Consider the following 22,973-nt stretch of genomic DNA (forward strand, 5'->3'; position numbering starts at 1 on the left):
ACTGGGGTACAAACTCTTCCTTTTTGGGAGCTTGTGCAGATTGCCCTGTTGTGTAAAAGTGCAAGGGCCTAAGTACTGTTGTATTACACCACTGATGTACAAGAAGTTGTTCCTTTTAAGAAAATGCTCCAGAGACACAGAGGCTTTAGAGAAATTAGAAAGGATAAATTCAGAATAATAAATTTAAAATATGACCTGAATCTCTCATTGCACACCATGTGTAGCAAGAGCTCATTTTGTGTTGCTCAAAAAATATAATTACCTGCAGTGCAGGGATCAGCACAGCCACATAATCTTGAAGACTAAGGAGTGATTTGTTTTATAGTTCTGTATTTGTAGTTGTGATATTGTGTCTTGGGTGAAGCATCCAGGCAACAGGCCAGTCTTCATGATTAGCAATATAATAACTGGCTGAACAAATACTTCACACACACAGATCTAATGAGGCTGGTGCTAGGGAAAATGAGTATTAAAAAGTTAATTAGGATATACTTTTTTATACACATTATTCCTTAGTGTTGCTGGTGTATCACCTGCAACACACAGCATGGTCCAGGAAAGGCTGTAGCCAGATATAGATACAGAACATCTGCTGCAGAACAAAGTGTGAGTGTCCTACTCAGAGCAGTTGCACTGCACCAGAGGGAGGTGTGAGGCAAAGGCAGTAGCCCTGGCTATATCCTCACATGCAGCACATCTTGCATAAGAGCATGGAGGTCAATGCAGTCTTTCACGGGAGCCCAGGGGAGCTCTGGTCATTCAAACTTCTCAGGGTCAAACAAGTTTAATTGTAGGTAGCCCTATTTTAACTCTTCCTCTGAAAGGCACATGGAGAAACACAGTTTGTCTCCCAGGGTATGATTCTAGTACTGGACCACCTCTAACCATGCCACCTATAACCTGCATGTTAGCCAGGAGACACAAGTACTGCCAGGCACCAGCTTGTGTGAAACACCAGCAGATGTTTGCTCTCTGCTCTCTTGTCACGTGGGAAGGAGCTGCACAGCAACACTCTGCAAAACCGCTGTTGTGATAGGCTTTGGTTGTGCTGCATAATGTTTGATCAGACAGGGGTTGGGATAAGTGCATCAAACTAGTACTCATCAAGGGGATTTTTGCCCTAGTTTCTCCAAATCATTTTGTGTGTTTGCTTGACTCTTATGTGTATGGTGACTACTGAATTTGAAAGGCTTGTTGAGCAAATATGCCCTAATAGAGTCTGTAAAAAATGCAATAGGTGGATTAAATTAAGTTACTCTGCTTTTGCAAACCAGTAAAGTTCTTTGCTCTCCCCAGTTAATTTCACAGGTACTCAAAAAGCAAAAGATCTAGTTAGACAGTCCTTTATATTAGTTGATATTTTCTGTATATGCAATGAAAAAATAATGGGGGTGGATGTATTGAAAAGATCCTGCCCTGAGTACTTTATTATAAGCAAAGCAAAAGTGAAGGTACTAGGCTGTATTTATTACTGTTTTAATAAATAAATGAGTCTATAAAAACTGTGCACCTTAGCCATGGATTCTAAAAGCTCTTAATGTTTAAACTTTGCTACAAAGGGAATGGTTGGGATGCATGTTTCAGAAGCTGTTTCTGCATTTATTTGGATGATTTTGTATGAAAAAAAGCTTTTGGTGCAGTTCTTACATGTCTGCTTCAGAAAGGTTGCTGACAGACCTGACCAGCTCTCTGCTTTTCCCCCAAGAAGTGCATCCCAATTTGTGACCAGAGGCACAGGCTCTTGATAAGAGAATTCATGCAGGTTTTCTAATGAGAAGCATTGTTAGTTTTAGCTGGAGTGTTTTAAACCAGAGAGACTTTTGTCAGATCTTTAGCTATGAATGCTAAGGAAAGTTAGAAACCCCAGTCAAATGTGAATTCTGTGAATTCTCTACCAAATGGCTTTAAAATCCTGGTGACAAAAGCCTGGAGACAGTGTGTGCCCAGAGCTGACAGCTGCCTGTCCACACCTGCTTCTCGCCCAGGGGAACTGCTGGTGTGCCTCTGCCCAGAAACCACAGCAGATCTCACAGGGACCCTGTGACGTGGATGTGCTCAGGAGCCAGGCTGTGGGGCCCAGGGGAGGGCAGGTTTGTTGTATTCACCTGCTTAAACTGTTCTTGCTACCTCCACAAACATGCCTCCCTTCCACAGTAAGGCAGCTGAAGCCTGAAGAAGTGTCAGGAGCCATACAGGAAGGTGAGAGCCTCCTCATGATCAGAAACAAAGTTCCCAGAGGGTGGTGTGAACCAGCAGTCTGCAGCTCGAGATCAGGCTCAGGTCTGGGGTTCCTGGTCATATGATCAGATAAAATAAGTTTCCTATTTGCCAGTCATCTGGTGACTCTGAGGCATCTTAGGACCTGGTGGAATGACTTGTGTAACCAGTGCTTCTTCCCACAGTGATATTCCCTGGACATCTGTTCACCTATACCTGCCACTGTGTGTTAAAAAGCAGCAGACCCCTCTATCTCGTCTCCTTTAATCTTAAATCCAGCTCCTGCTCCCTTCCCAATACAAATGTCATACATGAAGTCTTTCTCTCCCTACAGGAGCTTCTTAAAATTTATGCAGCAGCCCCATTCCTATTCATATCCACTCCACCTCCCAGGTTCCAGGTTGTTGGTGGTGCTCTACAGAGCCCATTTATGACAAACCAGTACTATAAATGCCACACTTGGCACAAAGACAGCTCAAGCCACCTCTTCTTGTCTCCTTCCTCTCCACCCTGCCCACCACTTCCATGCCATCAGTTCTCACGGTGCCTCAAGAGATTTTTGGACTCAGATTGTCTCATGGTTTTGATCTTCCACATTTTACCCATATGTACACACATTCATATATTTGCTTTTGCACCCCTTTAATTCTACCATGCAGTAGAGCAAAACAAATAAAAGTGTGAAATCAACTTAGCCTGTGTCAAATAACCTCTGTGATAGTATTCCTGTCAAGAAATGTAACTCATCATCAAACCATCTGGTGCTATACCAGCACTATATGCATGGGGAAAAGCTTTTTTTTTGAGTCCTGGAGGTGGCTTCTGTTTGACTCCAAAGTGCTTGAGTTCCTCCTCCTGATTTAGGCCACAGAGACTGACACCTTCTTCTGAAGTGGTAAAATCCAAACCCAGCACTCTCAGGAACCTGGTTCAGAAGATCGTGCCCGGTCTCTGTGTCATAGTTTGAAGCACCCACAGTCACAGTTCACAAGATGAGAAAGGCCAAGCTCACTTCTCCCATCCAGGTGCCCTAAAAAGCAGACAAAGACTACATGCTCTCTTGCACTCATTCATTCATGCTCCAGTTGCACTGGGGACAGCTCAGGCAAAGTGAGGCTGGGTACCCATGGTCCCCATGGCCAGGAGACTTTCAAGACGATGGGAGTTACGTGTTTGAAATCTATCAAACTGAGAGGAGCATTAAACCTTAAAATACTGCTTTCTACTTTTGGAAGGGGAAGATGAGGATATGCTCTAAATATTGTCATGGTAGGAGAGACGCACTGCACTACAACTACCTCACTGGCTCCTGTTTATAACATGAAATTGTGATTCTTGCTCATTCCCTTCCACAAGGCACCTTCCTTGAGGAGAGGCTGCAGGGTCTAAGGCTCAGGCAGGTGGAGGCTTCTCCTCGTCTTGGGTCAGGTATCCAAGCTGACTCAGGGATGAGTCTCTCCATAAAGCTTCACATGCCCCTCTTAGACACCTAAACCCCACCCCACACTTTACATCAGGAGCCCACCTTTATCTTCTGGGTTTCATTCTGGGGCCAGTGTGGAACACAGAACACCAAGTTATGTACCTCGCCTAGAACATGTTTGCATACAGCTCTGAGCCTACAGACAGCGAGATGAGGTGCATGAGTAGGAGTAGATCCTTAGACTGTTTTGGGTTTTCCTGAGTCATTTGTGCTAATAAAATAATGGGATACCTATTGCATGGCTTTATCATCACACCTTTCTCAAGTCCTGAGAGGGAATCTGTGTAAGTCATAGGGAAAGGGTTAAAGGCACCACAGTCTACAAAACTGTATTCTGGAGAGGTGACGCCCAGCAGAAACTGAAACATCCACTGTCATTTTCTGCTTCAAACTTCCTAAAAACCTTTATCATAACCAGATGTTAAAGACAAGTGAAACATACAAGAGAATTGGAGCCATGGAATGAAATAAGGAAAGAAGAGCTTAAATAACATTTAGATTAGTGAGATGTGTTCCAGCTTGCATAACCAGACAAAATCCATCTGTAAGAGTTTAAGGACCATCCAAAGCCATTTCCAAGCTATTAACAATTGCTTTTGAGTAGCTGGGGAATAAGAGAGGAATAACAAGGAAACATGTAGTACTTGCATTGCAGGGAAAATCAAGGAATTTAAATATACCTCACTTTAATTCTTGGAAAGATTGCTAGAACCTATTATGAAACCCTCAGTTTATAATCCGGTACAGATTAGTCAGTTGATATGAAACACACTGCAGGGATTTGTCAAGAATAAACTGTGCCAATTTTTTTCATTTTTTCCTCTTTGGTCTAGTGGCTAAGGGAAACAGATTTAATTCTAGGAGTTTGGACACTTTCCTGGTGGATATGTTCAGGTGTGCACCAGGGAAACACAGTATAGGCTTGACTGGGAGAACTGAATCCACCTACATTATAAACTGGAAGAGTAAAAGGTGGCTCAAAGCACTGCAAGACCAAGGGGATGTGTGTTCAGTCTATGTCTGACCACTGTGTGGAAGAATGAATGATGGGGAAGGGAATGCAGCTAAAAGATGTCTGAATAAAGCCAAGCTGCTAGAGCTTGAAAGACACTGGAAGGCAGGTTTATGGTTCAAAATTACTGTGATGACTAGAAAAAGTGCTCTGAAATCCTCAAGATGAAATTGGGCAAGTAGAAAAGCAAAGGTCTGCCAGCAGAAAAGGGACATCAATGCACAGCTACAACGAGGTCCACAAAGAAAATTCAAGGGAAATAGTAGCAAAAACCTGGGGATGAAGGGATGCTGTGCAGAAATTGCAAAAAAATCCCCAAAGCAACAAACCAGATTAAAAAAAAAAGTCAAGAAATGGGTTTAAACTACTTGTGAAAACCCTTGATTTTGAAATTAGAAGGGTGTCTGTACTAGAGGATGAAAGTCTGAAACAGCTTTCCAATAGATGTGGAAAGGTCAAGAATCCTTACTAGGTTCAAGATGGAAAAGAGCAATTTTTGGCAGGGAGTTATCAGAGGTGGTTGCAGGAACATAGGCCCAGTCTGGGCGAACCAGGAGCTTCCTTGCCAATGTCTTTCATTTGCTTCTCTGTAAGACATAGTGGGGTGATGCTGCTCTTGCAAGGCTTCAGCTGGAGCTGCTGTCTTCAGCCTTGGGAACCCCACTTTGTGGAAGAGAGAGGAGATGGAAAATACCCAAGACACAGAACCATGAATGAGAAGTTTGGAAAATACCTGGGTGGGAGGAGAGGCTTGGTTAATTTAGAATGGAGAATGCTGGGGAGCAGGCTGGGGAAGTGTGGTAGCAATCTTACACAGAAGGGTCACAGACTGTGGTATCTCCATATCCCATGCTGGACAACCTCATCTGAAGAAAAGTGCATAGAAATTAGGAGAAAATTGGAGAGTTCAATTTTCAAAATACAAGGATAACCAAATATTTAGACAGTTCCTTTAAGTGTAAGACTTCATGTGTCCATCAGCCACATGGCTACCAAGGCTGGAAGGTCCCACATTAACTAATCCACCCTGAAGGCCTGCACGGTTAAATGGTCTGTAAACGATCCCTTCAGTCTGAGGCTTCTGGGAGTCAGTCATGTTAAAATCAGAGAGAAGCTGGGTGATATGCACCTGAAATCATGACAGTGTCAACACAAGAGATCTCAGTGAACTTAGAGTGAATCTTCCACCTTCCTGTGATCCTCACAGCTGTATCAGGTGGTATTTTCTCAAAATTTGTTCACACACCAGAGGTGCACAGGCAGTAAAAAATCCAATATGCTCTTGGTCTCTGGTGGCAATAACATGGTACTGCTTTCACCATTTTCTTTCAGACAGAGTTTGAAGAATTATTATATTAGAAATAATTTTCAGAGACATATTAACCTTAGTCCTGCCCAGTACCCCAGGGTGTCTTTTGAATTTTCAGTCCTGAAACAAATTCTTTTGGAAAGGTAATAATTGGCACTGAAATGAGAGGGAAAAAAGGTGATGGGTGTGAGGAAGAGGGCACAGCAGATGTGCCCATGGCCAGAGTGCTCTGCCATTGTCCTCGACAGATTCCCAAATGGAGGCTAATGCCTGGAAGGAGAACAAGGTACCCAGAATTTAATAGTAAATGACTGTCAAGAGAAAACAATTATTTTATTGTTTGCAAGACTGAAACCACAGTGGATGTTAACACCAGGCTTCAGAGTGTAATAATCTCTGTTCACTGTCCTAATAAATAATTTTCCTCATTTAGCCTGCTCTGTGAAACAGCTCTCACTTGTTGGATTCCTTGAATGTGCTGATGAATGTTCTCCCAGCTTAATGACTGCCCTTGCTGCTCCTTCAACCAGTTTTTTTTACTGCCAGCTTTTTCCCTCTCCAGGAGGTTGTTTATCCAACAACCAGGGCACTGCTACTGGAGCATTTCTAAAAAGATTATTCTGCTAATTATTCAGATCATTAAATGAAAGGTGAAGCAGTCATCAGCTGCCAGCTTTGAGCTCCCCAATAATACAAGAATGATTTTCTTACATAAAAATCCATATTTTTTAATTCTGCACCACTTAACCTTTTTGCAGCCTTTGAAGGAAGGTTTCAGCTCCAGCAGATGTGGTTTGTTTGTAAGAAATGGAATTTTTCTCCTTTAAAATCTAAGATACATGTTCAATACTCACTGCATGCTGAAGACATTTCTCCTACCTTTTTCCACAACAGTTTGTGTCATGAGGGGGAAAAACCAAAACCAGCTGCCCAGAAAATACCAAACAGGGATCAACATCATCCACAGGCAGACACTTCAACTACCCCCTCAAATACAGGTAGGGTTTGCCTGAAAAACAGGGATTTTTCTTCTTCTCTCTTTACCTCAGGAGTCTGTGGAAACGGAGACAGGCTAGAAGTCACCTGTTGGTGAGGTAAAGGGTTTTAGAAGGGATCATCAACTCTCAGCCATTGCTCACTACTTCATGGAGAAGTGGGCAAAGTCCCTGCAGAGCAGGACTCATCTGGAGCTGCTTTGCTTCCTTTACTGCTTTTTGTTTTGCCCACATCTTCAGAGCTGCATCACACATAGCTGCAAAGCTTTGTTAAAGACATGGTGAGGAAAGGCTGAAACAATACCCCAAAGGAGGGGCATGTAGATGTGACAGAAGGTGAAACAGCCAGGTTTGCAGGTGATAACTGTGCTGTTTTGAGTAGCTGGTCAAATGTCACACCAATGGCAGGGGACTTCAGAGGGATCTCACTGAGTGGAGAAGAGGATGGCAGATGAGTTTCAGTGGAGATAAAGCAGGAGATGCAGCTAGGGGGAAAAATAACCTGAACCATGACAAGCACCTGAAACCATCAGTGGGAGAGAGCATCTGAGAGGAGAAAACACAAGGGCTGGGATTCCTCAGTTTAGACAAAACAAGGTTATGGGGGGATATGAGTGGTATTCACAAAATCATGAAGGTGAAGGCTAGTGTGAAAGCAGAGCTGATACTCCCCAAATCTTGTGTTACGAGATGTCAGGATCTCTAGGTAACCACTGGGATACTGCATTAAAGCCAGTAAGGGGGTTCTCTGCAGCAGGGGTGAGCTCCTGAGCTTGCTGCCATGGGAGCTGGCAGAGGCAGACAGGACCAGAAGAGACAAAGAGGTAGTGAGTAAATCCAGGGACAGCAGGATACAGATATTGATACAGCAAAAAGAGAAGGTAATACTAGGAATGTGTCACCTGCCATCCCTAACCCATCAGCTGAAGATACATGCTGGGGGAGAATAAAGGGGCTGCAGAAAGCAGCTGTTTCTCCTAATAATGTCTAATGCTGCTGTGTTATGCAGTTGCTTTTAAATTACCAGGAGAGCATGAGCTTAGCCATTCTCCATCACAATCTCTGCAGTCAAGACCTTCACAACTGGGTCAGCAAGACCCAAGCACCAGGGCTGAGACCCGTGAGAGGAAAATCACATTCCTCAAGACTCAAGTGGTAGGACATTTCTTAGGGAATTCTGTTCGAACTATTAAACTCCCTTCTTTCAGGGAACTGTTAAATTTTTGGTCCTTGGGTACAGCATCCTGTGGAAAGCCCAGCTGAAGTAGCTGCAACAGTCTTATGTGAGTGCCCCCCTCAGCACACACGGGCCTGCTTATGATGGGATCAACATGCGGAGAGTCCTCAGGGAGACGTCCTGATGACTGCATGGAGGGAATGAAGTCTCTTCCAAACAAAGGATTTAACCCTGTAATTCTTTTGCTTAATACAACTACTGTGTAATTACATCCTTTGCCGAATTTACAAAGAAATTCAAAAGCTAAATCCCTTTGGTTTAAAAGCAGTTCATCCTTTCTCCCTTATTTTGATACATAAATGACTTCAAATATGTATTGCTGGATAAACTCAAATACATAATCCTGACTAAACCTGTGTTTATTTAATAAAGGAAGAAGTAGTTGGTTACAAGAAATGAATTACAGAAGAGGCAAGGACTCTTGGTAATAAATGTAGGACTACAGCAGACACAGTGCGCTTTCTGATGCTATGAGCTGTCTTATCAAGGAAATACTGTTTAGACATGCCAAGAGGGAGTTCCTTGGAGCCTGGGGAGTGCTTGACTGACTCTGACAGCTCCAGTTGAAAGCACTGCCTGGAATTCAGTTTGCAGTAGGGTCATGCAGAGAAAAGCTCTGTGCCTTGCTTCACCTATGAGGCAAGGCTCAGGTGAAAACCAGCAAGTGTTACTCCATCAGAGGCTTCAGTTCAGGACTGAAAACACAACTCCCACAAAAACAACTTTTGAAAAGATCCCCAGCAGCAGGTGTCACCCAGTGTGTTTCTCAGCTCCTTTAGTGACACAAGCCAGCAGCCAGTGCCCGTGGAGGGCTGACTCTCACAGTGCACCGATGCTGCACAGGCCTGAGCAGTGGTAGATGCTGTAGCAGCACTTGGACCACTCACGTAGTCAGTGACAGAGACTCTGGAGTCGAGACCGTGTGCTGGGGCTGTCTGAGGGGACTAGAAGAACCCAGGTTTTGTTAACTCTGCTGCTTACAGAACAATTTGTTCACTCAAAATGTGCTGCTGGGAGCAAGTCCCTTCTGGAGAGGCACCAAGGCAAGCACATGACAGTTGTCCTTATCAGCACATCTCTTGCTGTCTGATCTGAGCCTAATGAGACCCAATGCTCTTTAAATCACTCTGTCTTGTCACTAACTCAATTTCCAGCCCTGCAATTGCTAAATATCCCTTCATGCACATATTTATTTGCTCCACAGTTACTATGAGGCCAACTACCTCAAATGCAGTTTGCCCAGTAGCTGAGCTGCAGCCTTGCAAATTCAACAACAGTGTTTGCAATTAAAGAATATAAGTTAAAAACCACTTAACATCAATAACAAAAGGTAAAAAGCAAGATATGCCTTCCTATAGGCCTCTAAAAGGTCTCTGAGCATCTGCAACTCCCTTGTTTGCTAATGGAAGATGAGGGCCAGGGTTGTAAACTTTCTGCCTCTGACCTGGGAGAAGGGCTTTGCCACAGGACCAGGTGTTTCATGACAAAAGCTGGGCCTGCCAGAAGCCATGTATTTGGGGAAGGGTAGGATCAACTGCACTTTCCATTTTCTAGCTGTTTCAGCCAACGTTATTGTTTGTAAGAGAGGATTTGTAAAATAACTAATTGTGCTTAAAAAAGGCCTTGAAGATATATCCAAAGTAAGAAGATGAGGAACAGCATGCCGAGAAGTAGAAGATTTCTATTTAACTCGTGTATCAGTTGTCTATTAATAATAGCTGCACAGAGAGACACGGACATAATTTCCAAGCACACAGAAATCCCCTCTGTCCCTTATTCTCCATATAAGTGATAAATGAGATATATCATGAGCACTAATTCAAACCCACAGCCCCAAGGCTTCTCACCATCGAGTGTCCCCACTTTTTCAATGCCTTTGTTGCTACCATTGACATTATTGATCCCTTTTGTAGGGTAGTAGGGAAGGTTGATCCCTCCCTCTGCACAGCAAAACCTCCTCACTCACTTGGAGGGCCTGGTTACAGGGGCATTATGTGCCCCCAGACCTGCTTTGGAAGAACCTTTCCACCACTCTATGTGTAAGTCAGGTATGATCCTTGGGCATAGACTGGGATTTACAATGGACAAACGTTCCTTTTATTCCTTCTGTCTGGTTGGAAGAGGATGATGACAATCCTTAGAGACCAACCACCCTGGTTTGGAGACAAATATGGTCTTGTCTCATGGCAACCTCTGCCAACAGCTCCCAACTGCCTTTCATTCAGACACCTTTCCCCACACACAGGAGCTGCCCCTCTCAATGGAAGGATGCCAAGATCCTGACACTTCTAGCAGAGGTTTTTGTACCAAGAGCTAAACGTGATCTGCTGCAGGAATTCCAAGCCTTTAAATAAATCCTGTTGTACCCTGGCCAGTGGCACCCTGGGAGGCCAAGCCTGCCACTGCAGCCCAGCTTTGAACCCATGGGGAAACCCAGAGAGCCAGCTCCATGCAGCACTGTGCGCTTAACAATACCATAGGGGTAACCAGTGCAGGCAGCAGCACCAGCAGGAATGGTGCCACAGGCTCCCAATGCCAAGCAGAGTTAACAGAGAGACCAGCAGCCTTGCCACCACCTTTTTCCTCCTCACCCTTCAGAGAATCTGGTCATGATGAGAAACACCTGCAACTTTTCACCTTTTCAAAGAAGCTGTGCTAATGCAAAGCAGTGCTACCAGGTGGGTAGAGCATCCCATTACTATCCCTTCACCCAGACAGGATTTACACCTGCCCTGTGGCATCTGCCTCCAAACTCCCTGGGTCACTACTCTGCTGGGGGTGGTCTTGTGTCCCTCAGAACACTCCAGCCCTTGCACATGGGGTCACAAGGAGTGTGTGCTTCAGTTCATCACCTCAGGGTTCACTCTTGTCCCAAGCAGCTGATTAGCAATTCTGCAGCAGCAAAACTGCGCTGCTGCATAAGCCAGGTTTAGATGGTGATCCTTTAAACAGGAATGATCTCTGTCAGAACAGCTTTCTTAAATCCTGAGAGAGATGCTGCTACTTGCACTTAATTGTTTTTCTGCGTATTAGCTATTTAATGGTATTAGCATAATATGTGCTCCCATTTACAGAGAAAGCGTTTATCTGTGTGCCTTTACCAAAAAGTGGGTTTGATTAATTAAAAATGGAGGACAAATGGGATTGCTGTGAGGATTTGAATGTAAATGCACCAGCAGATGCTTCCTGATCCTCCCAGCAGAGTACATCACTTTTAATAAACTCGGAACAGATGGCTGACTGCGGTGTCAGAGATAATATGTATCTAAGTGCTCTGCACTCCCCTCCCAGACAACTCTGTCCTCAAGCCTCAAAATCCAGAGGGGTGAATCCTCACCTGCAGCCCGCTGGCAAAGTTCCCACCACCTCAGGGGTGCTGTGCTTACTCATTGCAGCCGTGGAGTCCTGCCAGGGATGTGCAGGTTTTCTGCTTCATGAGTCCTGTGGAAATGTGATGGAGGCACTTGCTGGAATGCAGAGCCCGTAGTTAGATTAATCAGGCTGCACAAGAAGCAGCAAGAGATAATGTACAGCTAGTTAAAAGTTTAGGTGTTCTTTCTCCTCCATGGGAGTGGGATCCTGCTGACTACAAGTGGGAAAAGCTCCTCATAGTTCAAAAAGCTGTTGAGCCAACCCTGCAGGACTGAAGTGACATCTCGCTGAAACATTTGGTATATGAAAATTGCCTCTAAAATTCTTTATGTGTTCACTTTATCTCTTGATCAAAAAGACAGGATAAGAATGCCATTTAAAATGGAAAAAATTTAGAAAATGAGTGATCAGTGCTTTCTTGGGTCCTTCCTTCCTAGGTCCCTCTATAAAGAGGATTTTGTCCGAAGAGTAAACTGAGGCACTGGACAGATAAATGCATTGCGGTGGTCATGTGGGAAGGGAATAGCAAAGCTGAGCATAGAAACCAGGTCCCCAAGCTTTTATGATGGGCTGAAACATTTCCCCTAGTTCCTCAGGCCCATTACCTAACTCATTGCTACCTTTGTTAGTGCTGCTTTGAGCCAAACTATGCAATGAGTTGCCTGACTCCTCTGCACCTATTTACTGCCGGGTGCTGCGACCACCTGGGCTGGCTGCTAGCAGTAATTGTGGGAGCTGCTGGCTGGCAGGTGAAGAGTGGCAACGTCTGGGTGACTGCTGGAAAGGAAAAATGAGCTGTATGATTCGCTAGAAAATAGGAGGCAATTTTCTGAAAGCAGGGAGATGAGTCAAGCAGGTCTTTCCCTGGACTATCACTAGGAAGGGAGAATATTTGTCTTGAGGAACACTGCTGCTCAGGTGTTTCTGGCAGCTGTTTCAAAGACCATATAACTAGGTTAACAGACTGACCTCTAGGTATCTTTACCATCTGCAGCTCAAGCAATGTAACCAGAGGCAAATGCAGATCTCATTCCATAAAATAAGTTATGTCTCATGCACAGTGCTGGAGATGGAGAATGTCTGGAATCTTGTGAGCAAAATTTCCAGTGTGAAATCCTCATGAAGATAAGGGCTGGCACTAGGAAGCTCTGTTCTGTGCTTGTAGAAGAAAATCTGGCCTTGGTGCAGCCTAGCAGGAAGACAAGAGGGAAGGAAATTCTAAGCAGAAAATGAAGATCTATGCTGAGACTGTTATTGAAACATCTCTTTTTTAGCCAGAGCACAACAGAAAAGCATGTGGATGTTCAGCAGAAGGGATGGCAGACTGGCAGTGGAATCTCCCAGAGAGGGTGATAAATCTGCAGCTCTGCAAACCTCCAATGAAGGCTTGGATGAGCTATACTTGGTCTTGGCACCCAGCGTTCTGTAGGTTAGAGATGACACCTATGGCAGGCAGGCCTGCGAAGCACAGCATCCCGAGCAGCACATTAAAGCAGATCAGAATGGTCTGGTTGGTTAGGATGATGTGAGGACATAGTGCTCAGAGAAAGTGCAGGATGCAATTGAGTTCTTTGGAATTAAAATCCAAAAACAGGGCTAGGGGTTTTAAAGAAAATTGGATGGATAGGAGGGAGAAGGCAAATAAAATATCAGGCAGGATATTCTGGAGAGGAGAAAAGAAAACATAGATAATAAGCATTGTTGAAAGAAACAGAGAGGTTTGAATGGTCTTGTCCAGCATCTCAGTGTGTGTATATGACAGTCCTTGACCAGCCTGATCCCTGGGTATCACACAACATCCCACAGCACTGAGGATAACCACCAGCCTGTCCTTCCTATTACACTTCAATAGACCTCTCCTATAAAACTCTGTGCCCTCTCATTTCTTGTTCAAAAGTAAAATATTACTCTATATTGGAGGAGTCAAATTAAGACAATGGCAGCATGATTGATACTGGGGAGGGTAAAAAATACTTCATAAGACTTAGTCTGCCAGTAAAATGGAGGCTTTGCTGCTGGATGAATGCCTGTCTTGGGAAGTTCTTTATTTAAAGCATCCATTTATCATTGCAGCAGGGACCATTGGCTACAAGCATTCAGACTGCAAAACAAACTTTCCCATGAGTACAAACTCATCATTCAGCTCTAATGATCCAAAGAAATGTTTCAAATTAATCCATACAAGAAAAACAGTGGTGTCATCCAGGATGATGACAGGAATAGAAACACCATGCAAGGTCACCCCAGTAATACGGAGGAGCTCCGTGTTTTCTTGCAGAAGCACCAATTATGTATCTCAGGATTTCAAACCGAAGTCCATTGCTCCTGCTGAAGCAAAGAGCCTGTTCCTGGGTCATTCCAAAGTCCATGTGAATCCTACTGAAATCAGGAGTGTATGTGAGGGTTATGGTTTAGCAAAAAAGGAGATTAAATATGACAACAAGCTTCTCATTATTCACCTGTTGATCTCTGCAATACTAGACAGCATATCCCAAGGTCATTTCTGGTGCTAAAGGGATACTTCTAATATGAAAGATGAAAATGAAACTATCACTACCCCCCAAAAATGGGGAAGCACCTTCTCTTGGTCTATGGGGCAAAGCGAGGCACAGGGTGGGTGTCCGCCTCTGGGCCGAGTAAACAGAGCAGCTGGAATAGCTGAGCCAAGTCTCCAGCTCACTTTTACTTACTGCCATCATTTCCTGGTTTTGTGATGGTTTTGTTTTACCCCGAGGGTCTGACTTCTTTAGTTAGCTTTTGTTTTTTACATAGGAGCGATACATAAAGATTTCCTTTTCTCATCTCTGCATAAATAGAGGATAACAGCTTCGTTAGACAATTGAATACTCTTCCAATCAAACAGCAATACCTTGTCTCTGGGGGGGCTTTCTTTAACCACAGAACACAAGCAGCTGCTGTAATCGTGCTGTTCTTGAGGCCCTCTGCAGGGGCAACCAGGGCTGCTGCTTTTCCTGAGAGCATCTTTGGTGCAGCACAGGAGGGAGTTCTGTGCTTGGATCCCCTATCACAGTGTGGATTTCCAGTAGGCCCTTCTGCTTACCCACCTCTTCCAATTAATGAAACTGCTCTCAGAATATGAAAAATTCATTCCTTTGCCTAAGTCAAGGAATAAAGCCCAGATGGTTGATGTTTTGAGGCAATTGCATGTAAGATATTAAAATAAAATAAAATAAAATAAAATAAAATAAAATAAAATAAAATAGGAGTGGTTGTGATACCCAGGAGTGTGTGAATAAAAGGTCAGGACTGAATTCCCGATTCTCATTGTGGCTATTGTACAGTGTGCACCTGCTGTTTATAAAGGGTTAATAAAGCATCAATAGATGCAAGAATCATTTTAAAAACATGAGTAGCCTGTGATCCAGATGGCTATAAACATACCAGTTGATTGTGGTAGAGATGGGCTTCAGCACAGTAATAAATAGGGCTGATCAAAATATGGAAAAGTGTTTCTGAAAAATATTTCAATGAACCAGAGTTGTTTCAGTTCAAAGGGCCTGAAAAATTCACCCTTATATTTAAAAAAAGTTAGACAAAAAATATCCCATTTAATTTCTGCTTTCATTTATTAAAAACAGTCAAAATAGATGACAATTCGTATAATCATCAAAACCCATGGAAAATATGCTGCTAGTCAACTTCCAAGGAGGGAGCTGCATTGCTCTCTGAGGTACTGATCCTGCAGGGAGTTTCAACAACATGATTTAGGACACTTATTTCGTTGTTAGGCTTGCACCTGTTTCTCCACATTTCACAAGAAATTCAAAGCAAGTAAGAACTGCTTTACTGGACCTCTAAAAACACGAGGAACATCTGTATGACTTGGCACCAAGTAAATCAAGTTGAAAAGGAGCAGGTGATTTCTGAAAGCCAAGGAACTCACACATCCTTGCAGGGAGGGGCAGAAGTACTTACCTTAAGAGGTCAGCTCTTGCAGGAGCTGAGAAGAGCACTGATACAAGCTCTCCCTGTCCTTGCACAAGTCAGAAGTTAAGGCTGCACTTCAGCTGCTATGACAGAGGTGATGCAAAGCCAGTTTAGGAAACAGGAGAGTCATTCCTGCATGTGGGTCCCAACAACCCCACAGCATTACAGGCTGGGGCAGAGTGGCTGGAAAGCTGCCTGATGGAAAAGGACCTGGGGATGCCTTTTGACTGCAGCTCAACAAGAGCCAGCTGTGCCCAGGTGGCCAAGAAGGCCAATGCCATCCTGGCCTGTATCAGCAACAGTGTGGCCAGCAGGACCAGGACCATGATCATCCCCCTGTACTTGCAGAATTCAAATTGATTTCCTGTCCTCACTTTTGTTGATGAACAACATTGACTGATTTTTTTTTTTTTAAGACTTTCTCTGAGCAGCTGTTCTTCCCTCTTATAGCTGCTATCCTCACTATTTACCTTACTTTGCCTAAATACACTTAAATTACATCCTTTCCTCAGGGAAATGCATCCCAACCTCAGGGAAGGAAGCCAGGTGTAGAATTGAACCCAAAACCCACTGGAAAGGGTAAAAGTCTTTCCATTGATCTATGTTTGGGTTCAGGCACTCAATGAACAATTTGCTTAGAAATGCAAATAGCACATTTTCTCCTTATACTTCCAGTTTCTCACTATGTGAATCTGTCAAGCAGCTGCAACATTCCCCTCAGTACAGAAAGTCACATACTCACTGCAGCTTTAAACACAAAGTGAACATTGTACCATTTATCTTCTCTGTCTGGGAGAAACCCTTCCATTTCTGCTCCTTTGGGACTACACACAACAACAGTTTCCTCCTACATGGCACAGAACACATGGATTTCACAAGGATTTCACCATGTTTCTGGTTATCTAGCTGCCTCCATCAAAGAGCTGTTGAGAGTCAGCAGATAATGTTTCAGTAAAAACTCTAAAAAAATCCAGAAAGAGAAGCATGGTCTGGATTTTTTCCTGTTGGTTTGGGTTTTTTTAATCCCCAGCAAAGTAGAAAATGTCGTTTGTCCTGAAACATCTCCCAAGCACATAGTAGCAGAGACTGAGTCTGAACTCAGCTGAGTACAAATGGACAGGAGATCTCTGCAAGGTCAGTGGCCCAAACCCTTTCCTCCAAACTGAGTAAACTGGGAACTGCAGGATTTCTTCAGGATCCCCCAAATTTCTTTGGACTCATCCTGCAATGTAGAGGAATCTGCCTGGACTATTTTGTCTGCAGAGCCTATGGATGAGGCAGGCTCAGCAGAGACTTTGCTGCATCTGAAGGTGCCTCGTGCTGCTGTCCCCTTGCCCTGCGGAAGGTAATGGCTGCTCCCGAAGGACAGGCACTGCAAACCCTACTCTCCTGTGAAGAAAAAGCATTGGTCAGGTAAGAAACCTGAGCTTCTGCAGGCTGAAAAAAAGCCCAGTAACAGTAATTTAAGATTCTGTGGCTGTTCCTCAAGCTACTCTGTGCTGATGCTCTCAAGCAATTTAATACCTGAAAGGCTACCTCCTCCTGTTCCTTGCTTAGTATAGAAGGAAAAGGCTGCTGTGCCTGTAAAGAGAACATTCATTAACTAGCATTAACATGCAATTTGATGTCGAAACTGCCTTATCAACAGAACATCTGAGGTAGGAGCCATCTGCACTGCACAGGCTGCTCAAAGTTCTGCTCAGGCTGTGCAGAGAACAGCCTGACCCAAACCAGGGTGAGTGGATGGAGGGAGGGGACCAAGGTGCCAGCTGAGACCAACAGAGTGGGATTTTTTTTCTTTGTCTTATCCAGACTGAGTCATTTCCCTGATACAGGCTGGGACAACTCTTTACTACTGACTTACTGCTGGAGCATGTCTAAACCCTCCAGAAATCCTCCCTCTCCTCTCCATAATGTCTTTTATGTGAGGGAATAATAGATCTTCAAGGATACTGACTCCTAAGATAACTATGTATGGCCATTCCTAAAATGAAAACAAGTTTTTTTTAGGTATCCCCAGAAAGTTTCTGGGTCACTAAGTGAAGAATAAAAATATTCTAGTGAGAGTGCTCTAGTGAGAGCAGGATACCCCAGGATCTCTTTGCATTATGTTATAGGTAATTATATTCTATAGGTAATTAACATGTGGGACTTGCTGGCTAGTAGCCAAGTTTAAAGGAGCCTCATGAGAACCATATGACTGAGATTGTTTCTCTTGGAAAGGACATGAGTAAGAGAGCAATGTAAATATCATTAAAGCCTCACTGGACTAGGGAAGAGAAAAGGTTTTTGTCTTTCCCAGCTTTTAGAATAGAATAAGAGGTCATTTAAAAAAAAAAAACAGATGAGATATTTTTGCTGTGTTTAAGCAAGCTGTGACATTTAATGCCATACGGCTGAGGAAGGTACCAAATTTGGGGAGACACTCTCAGAGGGACAATCAAACTAGCTACTTCTAATTAACACTAAAACATTCTGGAGTACTGTAACATAAGTATCAGGGCCAGGGCCCAGTTTTTGGGAGGCTTGGAAGGGATTCAGCCTGGCACACAGGCAGGAAGAGGCCGTAGTCTGACCCCAGACCTTGTCCCTACCTCTGGGGGATAGCCCAGGGTCTCCAGCTCCCTGCTCCAACCCAAAATAGCAACTTCTGTGTCCCTGTGCTCCATATCTCCAGCCAGATGCTTCCAGGGATGTGCTATTGCCACTGTTGGAAGAATAATAATCTTGCGGGGACAGCAGTGCCCTGAAAGTCCTTAAGTCTGGCTTTTGGGTACAGAGATGTGTCAGGAGTACATACATGAATCCTCACACCTTTCCTTCATCCTTCTGCAAGAGTGGCAGGGAAGCAGGCTCTGTGCTCAGTTGTCTTTTCATCTCTTTAAGTGCATTGTTTCAAATGTAAGCAAAGGGAGATCAAAGAAAGCTTCCAGAATGGAAATTGTTTATGTTTCATGATTCTAAACCTTGCTGTTAGGGGGAAAGAAAAAAGGTTCTAATTACAATTGCTTTTTAATTAGGGATTCTGTCATTTCATCTCCATGAATTGGAAAAGTTATCACAAGTGAATCTAATTTATATCTCAAAAAAACCCCTTACCATGCTCACAACATTTGAACTCTGTCCTTATGGGCAGCCCAGGAGACCCAGGTACTCCTGTGGCTCACTTGCTTTTCACTGAGCAACTGGCCTGGAATGGGCAGACAGATTGGGTATATAAAGGAAGAGGAATAAAATACAAAATACACCAGGCAGTCACTTAATGTTCAGAATCTGGGCTGATGCTGATGCTGACTGAGAATTCACATGTTGGCTGTGAGCTGCTGGCAGAGTAGAGGCCATCTGGTGGGTTTATGGACCCCCCAGGACAGGACTGCTGGTCCATAGACCTTAGTCACTCTTGTCACTACTTTTTTCCCTTAACTCTCATGAACCCTGTTAGTGCCTGCAGGCCAGTAAATAGGACTGCCTGTCTCTAGCTTCAGAGCTAAGTAAACAATATCAATTATGTTCTCATGAACTTGTTTAAGACCAGTCTAGAACTTACAGGATTGTTTTATCTTGCTGAGTATGTACATCAGCATCATATAAACTTTGCTGTCACAAGTCAAATAAAACCATAGCCATAGGAACAATCAGTAGTTTCCAGAGGAGGTTGTTTGAGATCACTGTTCAGGAAGAACCTCTGTCTCCACATCTCTTGTTGCAGATTCAGGGGGGCTCATGGGAGTCAATGAGGGTTTTCTGTAAGTACCAGGTAAACTGACCATGGCATTGGAAGGATATGACATTTTCCAGATTGGTGTTTCAATAACATTTAGAACAATTATGTTGAGATCCGAGCTATGTGTAAGGGTGTCCAGATGGTATTCTGTGATCACTACAGAGAAGTCTCTTCTTCCAACAGGGGACATACTCCATCTGCCCCAGTGAGAGCTGTGCATGCCAGGCAAGGACAAAAATGGATAGGCAGAGCTAGCTACTGTCAGGTTTGGCACGAAGATGGGCTTTTTTATGGGGTGTAAGTAAACCTTTCAGCAGGAAAATCCATTAATTTCAGGTTGGTGCAAGGACAGTCTAGACTCAGAAAATCAAAGCAAGTCAACATCATTTTGCCTCTGACCTGAAAAAGAAGAGAGGACTGCCTTTGAGCAGCACAGATGAGTATTCACAGCAGCAATCTAAGCTTTGAAGCTTATTTCTGTTTACAGGCAGACAAGCAAGGCTTGTATGAGGGAACTGAGAAGCGAGTGTGACTGACTAAGACGGGAAAGAAGAAAAGGTGTGATGTGGGGGTTGTAACAGGCTTTGCTAGTAATTTAGCAATGAGCTTACATTCAAGTTTTTCAGTCAAACAGTTATCAATTGATTTCATATACAAGAAGTGTATGTCACTGTCACTATGCCTATTTTTCACTTAGTGTCTTTTTGGTTAGGGTGTGGTATTAGCTGTGCCTTGGCTTCAAAACTTTTTGATATCTTCATGAAAATGACACTTTTCCTCTTTATGTGCCTCAGCACCCAGATCTGTAAAATCACAGCAGTCTGAAATGCAGTGTCAGTGTTTCAAACAACAGAAGAGGAGTGAATTCTTAACCTGGTTTCAGCCAAAAAATTAGAGAACAAAGTTCTCAAAGTAACTCACAGACAAACACAAGATCCTTTGGTTTTATTTCCTGAATTCTGAAATAAAGTAAAAAAATATTTTACTCTTGAGAATAGCACTTAAGCCACATAATCTCTTAATCAGATGACCTTATGCATAGAAACATCATATATCAATATGGCTTTTAGGCTGACCCTCTTGTTCCCTCAGCTCAGAGCATGGATAATGCAACAGTGCTGGGTGTTCACTTCCATCCATCCAGACGCTGACATCTTTTCAAATCACTTTCAGGCTGGGAAGGCAAACATCTCTTTGTCCATCTGCGCATGTTACATTAGTGACTGTAGGCAGGTAATGGTATATGGCTTTCCACAGTCCCACCACACTTCATACATGAGAAATTGTGCAGCTATAAGGAAAAATGGAATTGTTCTCTATAGACATCAACAGGGCTGATGTCTATAGGCTGCAAGTGGTCAGAAATGTCCATCCTCATTACTTTGCCACTCCCTGAAGATCTACTCCTGTTTTCCCTATACTAAAACACAAACTACTTTAGAGACTCACAGACCTACTCTTCCCTTGGAGTCTGCTTCAGGTATTGCCTTTCTCTGAGTGGCAGAATACCTTCCACTTTTTTATTTGATCACTTTTGCTCTTTTGACATAAATCTTTCCCTGACACGCTTTACTGTGACAGTTCCTAATATAGCTGTGCCTAATTCCAATAGCAAAGTAATGAGACAAATTCCAATAGCAGAAGTACTGATTGCTGGATTAACAGTTTCATATCCATTTTTCCGGGGTAAGAAATAGAAAAATTCACCATCCATCATATGGTATTACAGTGGGAGATGCATGCCATACCTGGAAAGCATTTAGTTTCTCCTCTGCAATGAACTTAATGGCTGCAAGACCACACCTTGAGAAAGAGAAGAAAGACAAAGTAGTTATGGGCACTACATATCCTGTAAAATTTCTCAAAAAGAGGCCCCAAGGAAGAAAAGGGCTTCATGTACGAAACTGGATTAGAACTGAGATAATTTATTGCCCTAATAAGATCAGCATTTATATGTAAGGACAAGTAAATATTGACTAGGAAAACACAGCCTGTTAAGCAGATCAATCTGTTTCTCACTTAGGAATACATAGGAATTAACAAGCTTAATAATGCTCCGTATTTCAGGCTCAGAGACTTAAATGCTGTGGTGTATTCTGAATGAGGGAAAGGCCATTCTATATGGTCCGATCCCTACCCCCCAGTAAATAATTCAACCATACACACACATACCCCCTGAAAAAAGAAGAAAAAAGAAAAAAAGAAAAAAACCCCCAAAACTAAACAACACAACAACCAAAAAGAAAGAATATCTCTTGTTCCTGGAGGTTCCCCATGGAACAAGAACTGTCATGGTTGTTCATTTCATAGACTTACGAACATTTAACCATCCATCACTGCCATCCACAAAGCACTGTTCAGAAGATCAATTTATTTCCATCTTTTCTCTGCATTTAACTGGAAAATGCAATTGACAAGAGAAGATTTAATTTTGTTTGAATGCCTTTTACAATCCAAATGCGCCTTTTGAAGCATGTGTTTAAATCAGGTAGATATTAGAGGACATTTGAGAGCACATTTCCATGTGCACCTGGAAAGAGAAAGGGAAAATGATGGTGCAGTCTGTACTGCCTAGTCTCATAGAAAAGTTCTTGTCATCTTAGACAAGATGACAAGTGATGACCTCTTAGGTTCTCCCTAATTCCTTGGGTGCAGGACTCCCCAGTGAACAGAGCAAGGCAGGGTGGGGAAGAAAGATGGTGCATTTTTCCGAATTTTGTTTTCTAGTCTAAGTCCCTGCATTCCATGACCTCTGAAACTGCTTGAGGAATAGAACGGAGTAGCAGAGCTGCTATTCCTAAAGAAGCATTGTCCTAAAGAAGAATTGGAGTCACTTTAAAAAAAGAATCCAGCTGGCTGACCTGGCAGATACTCCATCCAAAGAACAGACAGTCATTTTTTTCAAAAGCATGGAAATGCTTGTGACTAAGAGAATTTTTTGTTTCCTCTCTCTCCCTTGCCAATGCAAACTGGCAGTCAGGTAATCTTGGTTATTTCAACTTTGGAGTGTAGGGTATTGCTACAGAGTGTTAAAAAACATTGAACAAAGGGTAGCAACCTATTAAAATTTTGCTTGTAGAGCCATAGATGGACAGCAGATGCACCAGCCTTTGACCTTTACCCCAAATAATATCCTACTAACCAACCTTTCATAGAACAGCTTGGATCTACCATGTCCATTGGCAAGCCCTTTTCATGGTGAGCAGTTCCCTGTCTCTCAACCAGTCTTTCAGGCACCCCTATCCTCTGTGGAGGTCTTTAAAAGGCATCTAAAACTTTCAGCACCTGTTTTAAACTTCCGTGGTCAGTGAAAGACAAGGGGGCTCTGAGAGGGCAAAACCATCTACAGATGGCAATGCAGCCTGGGACACAGGAGGTGCCTCACGTCTGGCTACAGGTACCTACAGAGAGGGCACACGTGCAGACGCGCTGCAGATTGCCAGTGTCGGCTGAGGTGCTGGGAAAGTGGTATCCTGGAAACACACCTCACAGCCTTCCTGTGCCTGCAGAGTGTGAGAAGATGGAGCGATTAGAGCCTGTCACCTTTGCGTGGGCAGCCGGGGAGGTCGGGGGATGCTGCCGTGTGGCCGCTCCTCCGACACCCGACGAGTGATGGAGGCTGATGGGAAGCCTGTGTGCGAGGGGAGGGGGCAGAGAAGGAGGTGGCTTCCTCCTG

General features: G+C 43.6%; 1 long non-coding RNA gene across 1 annotated transcript; it reads right to left on the reverse strand.

The window, feature by feature from the left end:
- Nucleotides 1-20,292: 20,292 nt before the first annotated feature.
- Nucleotides 20,293-22,968, reverse strand: LOC121673847. The gene is made up of 2 exons (XR_006019337.1): nt 21,046-22,968; nt 20,293-20,588 (listed from the first exon to the last, which is right to left on the reverse strand). It is a non-coding gene; the product is annotated as an uncharacterized LOC121673847 (long non-coding RNA).
- Nucleotides 22,969-22,973: the final 5 nt, after the last annotated feature.

Source organism: Corvus kubaryi, unplaced genomic scaffold, assembly GCF_017639235.1.
Source record: "Corvus kubaryi isolate FWS band 111438036 unplaced genomic scaffold, C.kubaryi_AGA036_p1.0 66, whole genome shotgun sequence".
NCBI classification, from domain to species: domain Eukaryota; kingdom Metazoa; phylum Chordata; class Aves; order Passeriformes; family Corvidae; genus Corvus; species Corvus kubaryi.